Source organism: Melozone crissalis, unplaced genomic scaffold, assembly GCF_028551555.1.
Source record: "Melozone crissalis strain CALT ecotype California unplaced genomic scaffold, PUWL_Pcris_2 ptg000043l_1, whole genome shotgun sequence".
NCBI classification, from domain to species: Eukaryota; Metazoa; Chordata; class Aves; order Passeriformes; family Passerellidae; genus Melozone; species Melozone crissalis.
This window is the reverse complement of record NW_026535821.1, coordinates 620,960-633,179: the sequence shown is the minus strand read 5'-3', so window position 1 is coordinate 633,179 and position 12,220 is coordinate 620,960.

Here is a 12,220-nt window from a genome sequence, read left to right as displayed (position 1 = left end):
CCAATCTTTTACTCATCAGCAATTTTTATTCCAAATTATTACATCACAATTCTATAAACTATCGTGATTTTAATTTCTCAGGATGTATATCAAAGGAGAATTCCCAGATGGTGACGGTCCAGTTTCCAAAAGAAGAAAGACTAATTTCATCTGGTGGAGTCCAGCTCCCCAGATATGGGTCCACCTTTTAATTGCAGAGACTCCAAATCTCATAACAGTGATGTCCAGCTTCCCTTTGGTCGAAACCATAAACCCTTGAGGTGATGTTCATCTTCCTTTTTCAAGCTGTTTTTCTCTTCTTCAATAATGCGTGAGATAAGCATATTTCCTTTATATATATTCCAAAGCTACAGTTTTAAGGATACAAGTAATATTCTAAAATTATACTTCAAAAGGTTATTATTGCAGAACTCTTCATGGATTAAATGCAAGCAAAAAGCAACATCTATAACACTTTAATTCAAATGCTCCTAAATCAACTAGGGTTAATTTGCAAACAAAAGATAGGTTCAAAAGTCTTTTTCCATGCTTTATTTTCCTCAGTTATTACTAGAATTCACAACTATCCCATTGTCGGTATCCACACATTTCTCATTCACAAGTACACACGTTGCCTGTTTGTACCACGAAACACAGCTTTGCATCTCACAAGGGGTTGTGAGGGGCCATGAGGGGCTGTGAGGGGCCATGTGGGGCTGTGAGGGACCATGAGCAGCTGTGAGGGGCCCTTGCCCCTCTATGGAGACCTGTCATTCCTGTCCAGGAACCCATGGCTGAAATGGAATTCCACCCCAAAACTCCCCATATATCCAAGGGTTGCTTTCAGACAAAAGCTGCAAGGACAGACAGGTCTGGCTTGCCTTGGCCTCTGGGGACTGCTTCTCATGTGCCTTCAAAACCCTGGAGTTCTGTGATTTCCTTCCTATAGGAAAGAACTGTCCCCATTGTCCAGGTGCTCCTGGCCTCAGGCACTTGACCACTATACAGGGATGCAGTTTGACAAGAAAGTCTCACAGATATGTATGCTTGGCTGAAAGATTTTTGAATGTAATGTCTGAAGATGAATATAAATGAAAGCAAGTTTTGATATAAAAGAAAAGAATTGATGAGCCAGTCTTTTTGGATAGCTAAGAAGGCAAAGTGTATGTTAGTTAGAAGGGGTTTTTATGACTTAGAGCAAAGGATAAGCCCACCTCAAACAAGAAGATTTTACCAAGCAGAAAGATAGCACAGGCAAACAAGTCAGCAAATTTTGCAAGTAGAAAAAAGGTCTCAGAATTTTCCACTGCAAGAAAACTGGAAAACAACTTTTAGCTTAAACTGTAATGTACTAACTTTTAGTGATTGGAGAATAGTAACATGAATATGGTAATGATAGTAGTTATGATTGGCTATAGGTAAAAGTTAAGGTATAGATTGGTTCTATTTTGTGAAGATGCTCAGCAAAGAAAAGTATATCATGCATTTGTAACCTAAACTAAGGGTCTCCAGGCCTGCAGCTGGAGCTGAAAGCTGTAGGCACAGGCTCTGTCACCCATGACTCTGGACTGCTGTATCACCTTGGATACAATAAACTGCACTTTGAAGAGCCGCCTGGCGTCCCACATCCCTCATTTCAGCTCTCACAAACTGGTGTTGCCCGGAACTGCCAGTGCCCAGATCCAGAAATTTCCTGGTGCTGGTGCAGCCCAAGTGCAGCAATTTGCAGGCAAAAACCCCCAAAATCTGGCAATTTTCCACTGCTGGCTCTGTTGCTGCCCAGACCTGGAGTTTCCCAGCACTGCCATTGCCCAGATGCAGAAATTTCCCAGTGCTCGCAAAGCCCAAGTGCAGCAATTTGCTGGCACAGAAATCAAAAACCTGGCAAATACCTGGGGCTGGCACCACCCAGATCTGGTGTTTTCCAGCACTGCCAGTGTCCAAACATGGCATGGCAATTTCCTGGTGCTGGCACAGCCCAATTCCAGCAAATTGCTGGCAAAGAAAGCCTAAATCAAGCAAATACCTGGATTTAAAAGGTATTTAAAGCAACCCAATCTCATGTTTGATGACACCGCCAGTGCCCAGATCCGGAATTTTTCAGATGCCTGCACAGCATAATTCCAGCAATTTGCTGGCAGAGAAGGTTCGCATTTGGCAATTTCCCGCTGCCAGCACATTCCCCACCCAGATCTGGTGTGCACTGGCACTGCCAGTGCCCACATCTGGCAATTTCCCAATGCCAGCAAAACCCAAAGGCAGCAATTTTCTGGCAAAGAAAGCCCAAACTTGGCAGCGCCCAGATCTGCTGTGTTTGGGTTGGTTTAAAAGAAGGAGACCTCGGCTTAAGGCTGTGGGAAAACCCTCTTTAGGGTGAGCAGGAGCTCCCGCCCATAATCCTCTTGTTCAGTTATGCAGATTGTTACTAGAAAGTTCTGAGTTCTCTTTGCTACCATTGGTTACTTTTTGCCCCAAAATTGTAATATTCTTAATCATTCCTTCCTCTTGGATCCTTCCCTCAGATCCCACCTTAACCCCTCCCCATAAATAAATGTATAAATATCCCTGCTAGATCCTGGACCCAGGCTTTTTTCTGCTTCGCTCTCTGTACTGTGCACGCCATCCTGTTTGTTGTGTTTGCCTTCAGTAAAGTTCTGTTTCCACACAACCAGATGAAAGCAGTCTCTGTCTGTAAAGTGGCCAGAGCTGGTTCTCAGGGAAACCACTGGTCAACGGTCCGGACGAGGACCAGAAGGTTTCACTGGTGTTTGCTGGCACTGCCAGTGCCCCGATCTGGAAATTTCCCTGTTCCAGCACCACCCATGTCCAGCAATTTGCTGGCACAGAAAGCTAAAACCTGTGGCAGCTTCCTGCCAGTGCCCCGATCTGGAAATTTCCCTGTTCCAGCACCACCCATGTCCAGCAATTTGCTGGCACAGAAAGCTAAAACCTGTGGCAGCTTCCTGCTACTGGGTCTGGCACCACCCACATCTTGCGTTTGCTGCACCAGTGCCCAGATTTGGAAATTTCCCGGTGCCAGCAGAGCCCAAATCTGGCAGATTTCTGTCACTGGCAATGACACCACCCAGATCTGGTGTTTGCTGGCAGCGCCAGCACCCAGATCTGAAAACTTCCTGGTGCTGGCACAGCCCAAGTCCAGGGATTTGCTGGCACAGAAAGCCAAACTTTGGAAATCTGCAGGTTCTGGCACCAGCATCATCCAGATGCTGGTGTTTGCTGGGACCGCCAGTGCCCAGACTTGGAAATTTCCTGATGCCTTCACAGCCCAGGTCTAGCAATTTGGTTTTAGCTAGCTGGGGCAGAGAAGTTCCTCGGACTGTGACTTTCCTTTTTCTTGGAATTGTTTAAACCCGCTCTGGAGGGAAGTCTTTTCCTCAGCTAGTAGGGGGAGGGGCCGCTGGAACTTGCTTTCTAGACTGACCCCTTTTGGAGGTTTCCTTCCAAAATTTGCCTGAAACCAGCACAAACAGTCACAATGAAAACTTCACCAGTGGCACAACTCCCCAGGAAAAGAACGGACATGTAAAGTTCTCCTAACATTTGTCCTGCTTTGCTGCAAAAGTCCTGCTGCACACACTGTGCACTGTGGAAAGCTAAGAGAAGCTGCAGCTGGTGGCAAATCTTGTGACAGAGGCTCAACCTTGTTCTCCATGAGAGATTCTTGAGAAGAGCAGACAGCAGATGATTCCTGGAAAACTGAAACAGCTTTCCAGAAGGGAAATGAGAATGAAAGAAACAATCCAAGATGTTTTCCTCTATTTATTTCTATGCTTCTCTTTTCCATGTTGCACTGCTTCTCCATCCCATTCATTCCAAATGCACCTCACCTCTAAAATCTGTGACTTGGCAAGTTTTAGACACTCTAAAATCCCATGAGCTACACACAGTTTTCCTTTCCACACAGGAAAGCAACACTGGAGGTGTAAGTGCAGTGCTTGGGTCAGGTAGGAATCCTACCCCAAGGGAAGGTGGCCCGCCAGTGTCTGACCCTCAGCAAGGACAATGCACAGCAGCGAGGAAGGAGATCGCTGTGCCAGTGTGCAGGAGTCAGGGCTCCGCATCTGGGCTCAAGGCTGCAAAGTTCCCGTGTTTGGGCAGACGGAGGGGCTGTCCCCGGGGCGCGCGGGGCTCGAACGTGGGGCTCGTGGGGCGAGCGGGGAACAGACACGGGGACGAACGGCCCCGGTGCTTCAGTTGCAGCAGCGGCAGCGGCGGCAGCAGCAGCAGCGGCGGCAGCAGTAGCGGCAGCAGCAGCAAAACAGATAGTTTTGAATAGTCTTTCTCTCTCTCTCTCTTTCTCTTTCTCTCCCTTTCCCGCTGTCGGGCACCCTTCTCTCGGGGTCCCTTGCCCGGCGTCCCTCTCCTCTCCCCGCCTCCCTCTCCCCTGCCGGGCTGGGCCATGCCCCCGGCCCGCCCCCGGCCCCGGGCGGGGCTGCCCCGTGCCCGGCCCCGGCCGTCCCGCCGCGGTCTCGCCTCCGCCCGGCTCTGGCCGTACTGGCGGTGGCGCTGCTGGGCGGGCATCAGTGCCTGGGGCCGGGGCGGCATCGCCGCCCTTTGCCTCCGCCTGGCCCGAGCCCGGCCCCGGACCCGACGCAGGGTCCAGTCCCGAGCCCGGCCCCGGCCCCGGCCCCGGCCCCGGCCCCGGCCCCGGCCCCGGCCCCCGCTCCTCCCGCGGCCCGCGGAGGACACAGGCGGCGCGGCCGCTCCCGCCGCCTCCGCTGCGGCTTCCCCGGCCCGAGCTCCGCCGCTCGGCAGCGCGGCCGCCAGCCCCGAGCCTCCCGTGCCGCGTTCCGAAGATGGAACGCCTGGGCATGGCCGGCCCGGGGCGGGTGAGGGGCGCTCGGGGGCCGTTGCTGGCCCCGGGCCGAGCGCTGACAGCCGCGTCCCGCCCGCAGGGACGGCGCAGGAGGCCCTGCAGGAGCGGTACAGGCTGGGATCGCTGCTGGGGCGCGGCGGCTTCGGCAGAGTCTTCGCGGCCACGAGGCTCTCGGACGGCACCCCGGTGAGCGGCGGGGCCGGCGGCGGGCTCAGGAGGAGGGGATGGAGGAGGAGGAGGGCGGAGGGCGGAGGATGGGGCTCGCAGTGCGGGCGGCGAGCTCACCCCGCTGCTGCCCTTGGCTTGCAGGTGGCCATCAAAAGGGTGCCACGGAACCGCGTCCGGCACTGGGGCGAGCTGGTGAGTGAGCGGGGCCAGCAGCCGGGGCTGCCGGCCGGGGATGAGCCGGTGCCCGGCACGGTGGGAGCCACCAGGACGCCCCGAGAGAGAGCGGGCGTGGGGCCAGCGCAGGGCGCAGAGCATCCCGGGCTGGCTGAGGGCTTCCCCAGGCCTGGCACTGCAACGGCCCCACTGACGGCATCGTGCTCCTCCCGCAGCCCGACGGCACCAGCGCACCCCTGGAGATCGTGCTGCTGGCCAGGGTGTCCACTGGCTTCCCCGGTGTGGTCCAGCTGCTGGAGTGGCTCGAGCTCCCCAGCTGCATCGTGATGGTGCTGGAGCGGCCAGAGCGGTGTCAGGACCTGCATCGTTTCATTCGGGCACGGCGGTTCCTGCCTGAGGAGGAGGCACGGGAGCTGTTCCGCCAGGTGCTGGAGGCCGTGCGGCACTGCACCAGCTGCGGGGTCCTGCACCGCGACATCAAACCAGAGAACATCCTGGTTGACCTGGACACCGGGCAGGCCAAACTCATTGACTTTGGCTGTGGCACCTACCTGCAGGACACAGTCTACACTCACTTTGCAGGTGAGCCTGCAGAGGGCTGTGCTCCCGCTGCTGACATCTCATGGCCCAACATCTCCCAGCCCAAGCTGGCTGTGGCAGCGGGGATTCTACCTTTTGCTGCCAGTCAGGGCACTGAATCTTCAGCTGGGTTGCTTTAGAGCAGGGCTGGGTGGGCAGCCATCTTCCAGCCCTGCTGGCAGCCTTTGCCAGCCACTCTGCCCAGGACTAGGGCTGGGCTGGGGCAGCCAGCCCAACCAAAAGCCCCGTGGGTGGGGGTAGCAGAGAGGGAGGGCGGAACCTTTGCCCCAGCCACTTTTGTATGCAGATGACAGGAAGGGCTTGGGCTGCTTCACTCGCCCTGTTTCCCTTGGCTTCATAATATTTTTGGGGAAATGCAGGCAGGGAGGATAAGGGCATGTTTTTTCCCCAGCATGGAGTGGGTTTTTCCTTTGCATGTCATGGTCGGGCCTAGCCAGGGCTGCCCTCTTCCAACACCAGAGGCTTCTTTTCCAACCCTAACTTTGTGCACAAGTCCCAGATGCTGGCGAGAGGGCAGTGGTCACGCTGTGTGCCCCTGATGCAGCCCCCGCACACGCAGGGATGCTGGGGCCAGGCTCTGGGAGCAGCAGCATCCCCCTGATGAACTCCATCTGTATTCCATAGGAACACTGTCCTACAGCCCCCCGGAATGGAACGACTTTGGCTGGTACCATGGCGAGGCAGCAACAGTCTGGTCCCTGGGCATCCTGCTGCACCAGATGGTCTGCGGGGAGCACCCTTTCAGAAGGGGCCAGAACCTCAGCTGGGGCCAGCTCCCACTGCCACAAGGGCTCTCTCAAGGTGGATCCTCTTCTCTGGGCATGGGGGGAATCCCAGTGCTGGGAGCCAGCAGCGGGCTAGTGGGCATCCCGCTCTGGCAGCTGCTGAGGAGGTGGCACATGTCCTGCTCTCCTCCAAAACAGGGAATTGATGGGAAAGTTTAGGCCCAGCTCTGAGCACATCCAGCATGGCCTGGGCGTGGGAATAGTGGGGCAAAGCAGACAGGAGCCTTCTCTGGCTGACCGGCAGTTTCTGCTTTCTCTTCCCAGAGTGCAAAGACCTGATCAGGTGGTGTTTATCCGTGAACTCCTTGGACAGACCCACACTGGAAGACCTGTTCTGTGATCCTTGGATGTGGGATATTCCTCTGCCATAGAAGAAGGGAGAGAGCCACAGGCACACTTTGATCCAGGGCCCTGGTAAGTTCCTGCTCCACATATGCCTTGGCAATGAGAAGCAAAGGAACCCAGAGCTTTTTGTGCTGCCTGTGTCACTGCACCGGGGTCATGGGATGGGAACACACAGCCCTTGTGCTGGGGCTGAGCTGCTCTGCCCAGCACTGGTGGCCGCCATCCCAGCTGGTTTTGCTTGTCCTGGTTCCCTGACAGCTGGGGCCCTGGGCAGAGCCCTGGGAGGCTGGTCTGCCCGCAGGGAAGGAGAAGGAGCCCCTGGAGAAGCTGTACCGGGTGGGGATGCTGCTGCTGCTGCTGCTGCTGCTGCTGCTGCTGCTGCTGCTGCTGCTGCTGGAGACAGCGAGGGTGACATCAAGGATGACAAGCTCTTCCTCAGCCTGGCCACTGGAGGCTGAAGGTGGTGCACTTTGATTCTGGCACCTTCTTCAAAGCCAAACTCCACAGGGAATTTGCAGATGAGTCCCACCCGGGAAATTCTGCCAGATCTGGGCATGACCCAGCGTGGCGGGGAACCAAAGGCTCTCCCTTTGCTGGGGCAGATGCAAGTAATTCTTCAGTGACTGCCCAGCTGCTTTTGGCAGGGTGGGGCATTTGCTGGGGTGGGTACGAAATGGGAGTGGGCTCCTGGCCCTGCCAACAGCCCCCAGCACCCACTGTGCCCCGGGCTGGGGCTGGGGCTGGGGCTGGGGCAGCCAGCCCGACACAAACAAAGCCCCATGGTGGGAGCAGAGGTAGGACTCCAGAACCTGTGCACAGCTGCTTTGCTGTGCAGGCAAGGAAGGGCTTGGGCTGCTCCACTGCCCTTGTTTGCTTTGGGGTCACCGTGATTTTGGGAGGCAGTGCAGGGGGGAAGAGAGAAAGTGTGGGTTTCCCACAGCCATGGCTGGGTTTTTCCCTGGCATGCAGGGGTTGGGCCTTCCTCAAGACCCTGACAGAGATAAGACTTTTTACCAATTTTCTTGTTTTCCCATTTTGTCTCTAAACTCTTTTCAATAATGTGTTGTTTGTTATTCCAGAGGAAGCGTTCCAGGTGGTCCAGTGTGGATGGGGAAGTGCTTGGGAGCAGCTGTGGTGTGGATGGGCCGTGCCCTTGGAGAAGGCTGAGGCTGTGGTTTGGGAGCAGCTTTTCTTCCAGCCATGGGTGGCGTGAGGTGGGTCCCTGTGTGCTTGGCAGGGTGGGATCAGAGCTTTTGGGAGCTGGCAGCGAGCACAGGAGCATCCTGCTCCGGGCAGCTGCTGAGGGCTGGATGTGCCGTGGCTGGCTGCAGGCTGGGTACATGTGCTGGCCTCCTGCTCTGTGCCTTTGGCAGCAGGGATGGGCAGCTCTGGGCACAGCTCTGGGCGCAGCCAGCATGGCCTGGGCACCGCATGCCTTGGCACAAGGGCACAGGAGCCCTCAGCTGACGGGCAGTTTCTGCTTTCTCTCCTTGCAGCTGGGCTCTGCGGGTGCTGAGGCTGCTCTGGGCTCTGCCAGGGCTCTGCTGGGCTCAGCCCTGGGCCCAGCTGGGCTGGCTCTGCCCTCACATTGCTCTGACAGCTCTGCATCAGACCAGCCGCCTGCGAGCACAGCGCCTGAGCTTTCTGCTTTGGCAGGTGAGTGAGACTCTGCTGCAGGCCCAGAGATTGCAGCGGGGGACACGCATCCAATTGGCAAGGACCCAAACTCTCCACAGTCCCAGCTGAACGCCTGGATCTGTACAGGGTGTTTTGTCTGTCCCATTCTTCCTTCTTGATTGGCTGGAATTGTGCAATTGCACTTTCTTCCTCCTCTAGAAGTGCCACGAGTGGGCCAAAGCTGGCGAGTGGGCCGTGTTCCTGAGGTACTGCAGTCTGGAGCTGATGGATGGAGAATTGCCCTTCTGCACTTCCAAACCAGAGCAAAAAGCTGTCAGTGGGACTTCGTGTCTCTAAGAAACTCCTGGCAGTTACAACAGGAATGTGCAGCTCATTTGCAGGGTGAGAAGGAAGATGATCTTCTAAAGGATTTGGGGTTTGACAGAGTTTCCATTCCCAGTCCTGCTTGGAGCTGGAAGGGCACAAAACAATTTCCTCTTGCTTCAACCACAATTTCAAATACCAGTGTTGGGAACAAAGCCCAAAATCTTTTAAGAGGCTGCTGAGGTCAGTAAGATGGATCCATGCCATCAGCACATTTACAATGTAAAGAACTGAGTTCTCTTTTGAAAAAGATCATTTACCATCCTAATGCAAAGAATGTGTCTTTGCATTTATGTTTTGTTTTTTTCACTAACATTGTGTTATGTTTTTTCACTAACACTTGGATTTTATTCTTATCTTTTACAATTTACCTAGATTTTTCCTTTTTCCTTTTTTTCCTTCTAAAGAGAAAACATGTCCTACAGAAGAAATGTCCTTTGCTCCTGGTTCCCGTGTGGAGCAGCTCCCTTCCTGCTGGCACAGCTGCTCAGGCAGAGCCCGGCAGCTCCTGGCCCTGCAGGGCTGAGGCTTTTCCCCGTTGCTGGGCACAGACTGATGGAGCAGCACTGCTGAACACAGGCACACAGAGGGACCAGCAGCAGCTGCCTTTGGCCACCTGAGGCTCCAAGGCCCAAACTCTGATCAGCCAGGGCTGGAAGAGACTGGCAGGATCTGATCCCTGACTCTGGGCCAGGGCTGCACAAATGACCCCACGGCAGCAGCAGCAGCAGCAGCAGCAGCAGCAGCAGCAGATGGAGCTGACTTTGAGCACAGCCCCTGCCCCTCTTCCCTCCCATGTGCAGCGGTGTCACAGCAGCCTGGGGCACCTGGGAGCCCCCAGTGCCAGCAGGGACTGGAGATGGCAGCCCTGGGCTCCTGGAGGCTGTGCAAGGAACGGAGCTGGGCACTCCCTGTCCATGGGGAGCTTCCAGATGGAAAAGGCTGCTGTGCCCAGGCAGCTGCAAGGGCACAGAAAGGAGGCTCTGGAGCACTGGATCTGTGCCAGTGCCACAGTCCTGGGCAGCAGCCAGCGAGCCCTGGGGAAACAGAGGGCACAGCAAGAGGGACAGAACCAGGCAAGGGCAGAGACTGGAGACAGCCAGGCCTGGGAGCAGGAGCAGCTGCTCCATTGCACTCTTGGAGAAAGCTCTTGGCTGGTTCAAAGCGCTGAAAGACGTGAAGGGCAGAGAGGAGGCCACAGCAAACAATGCTCCTGTTTGCACAGCCTCCCCTCTCCATGTCCCAGAAGGAATTGCATGGACTGTGCTCTTCTCTCCGATTGGTCTCATTCAGCATGAGCACCTCAGCACCAGGAGCTGAAGGAGCTGAAGCCTCAGGCCACAGGAGCTGGGCAAGAGGAGACTTTCTGAGCAAAGTAATGCTGCTAAAATAGCCCCAGCTGAATGCAGTGGATATTAGCATGGAGCCACAGAATCCTTTCTGTTGGAAAAGCCCTCTGAGCTCACCCAGTGCAGCCACTCAGCCAGCAGTGCCAAGCCCAGCACTAAAAAACGTCCCTGAAGTGCCAAGGTCTGAACACCAGCCCTGAGTGCGGCCTGAACAGCAGGCCCTGAGCCAAAGATGGCCTCTGGATGAACCTTCCAAGCAAAGGTTATCTTTGTATCTGCTCCCTGATGAAATATGCATGGTCATTAGCACTGAGATAGATGTAGCCACTCATTAGTGAAACATGTATTGACCTTTGTGTATTTAGAAGCCAGACAAGGCCATGAAATCTGACATCTGGCCTTGTTTGGGGCTGTATGGTCAAAGTCAGCTCCCTTGGTTCCTCCTTGAGCCCTGGCCAGGCTTTGGGAGGAACCCAAGAGGAGGATGAAAGCAGATGTTGCCACACTAGCAGTGCTGTCAGTTTGTTCATTCAGCACTGTCAGAGCTGGGCCCTCTCCCAGCGGGGTTGGAGCCTCACCTGGGGCTGGAGGCACCTGCAGGAATGCCCAGTGCCCAGGAGTGGCTCTGCAGCCCTTGGCTGTGACAGCTTCCCCAGCTGCTGTGTGGGTCTAGGGGATGGTAAAGGCTGAGGGTAAATGCTGCTGGATCTTTCTTAATCACTGCTGCAATCTTTGGTGGTGATTTCTGGGTGCATTGCTGAGCTGCTCCTGTTGTGATTCTTTGCTGCTCTGAACTGCAGGAAATGACACTGATTCCTTCAGCTGGAGTCTGTGGCTTTGGTGCTGACCCTGCCCACTGGTAAAACAAAACTGGCACAGTCTGTCCAGATCCCAACAAAATGTCACTTGTTCAGTGTAAATGTGAGGAATCAGTCCCATCAGAAATTCCCAGCTGGGAAGCCCTTTCCTGGAGTTCCCTGGCTCTGGAGTGGGCTGAGGTTGGAGCCCCGTGGGAGCAGTGGGGCAGTTGGGTAAAAGAGGCTGCACCCCTGGATGTCTTCAAATGCATCCAAAAATTGCACATGGAAAAGGAAAAGACCGTGTGGGTTTGGGCAGACAAAGATGAATTTGTTGAGAGTACATAGGAAACAGCACCTTCAGAAGGAACAATGATTGTTGGAATGCTCCCACATGGAGCAAGAGAAGAAGGTTTTAATCTTGAACTGATATGCATTTGTGCAAGTGAAATATCTATATACACAATAATTATATATGTATTTATAGTATAATAAGACCTCAATATATCTATTTATACAAATTTATTTATGTCTGTATCTATCTATATTTCTATATCACTATCTATCTATGAAATTATATAATAACGTGAAATAGTGCTGACAATACTAATTTGGTAGCTTTGGCTGCTCAGGGATGTAACACTAAATACCCTACAGAACAGGACTGGCCAGGACCCTCATGTCAGTGGTCAACTTTTTGAGATTGTATACAATGAAAAAGGGAGAAAGGGAGAAAATTGGCTATTTTTGACGGGTTGCTGATACTGTGGTGCAGGGTGCTTTTTCTGTTCCTGTGAAAAATACAGTGATTTTGCCTGCAGGGTTTTTCATGTACCAGATTATGCACAAGCTGCAGGATTGGGTGCACGGGTGAAGGGGTTGTTAAAAGAGCAGTTGGAAAAATAGGGAGATGGGAACCTTTGTCCATGGAGAACCCATCTCCCAGATGTGCTCCATGCCCTTCACAATGGCCCACTGGGGAAATGCAAACCCCCAGGCTGTGCACGGCTGCCCCCAATTTGCAAATCCAACCATGGGCAGTGAGACTTGGGCTGCCTGGGAAATTGTTCTGGCTGTGATGGCCCCTGGCAGGGCCAGCCCAGAGGCTGCAGGGCTGGGCCTTCATGCATTGGAATTAATTAGGAGAAATTGAAAGCTAATGAGAGCTGTCAATTCTGAAACAGG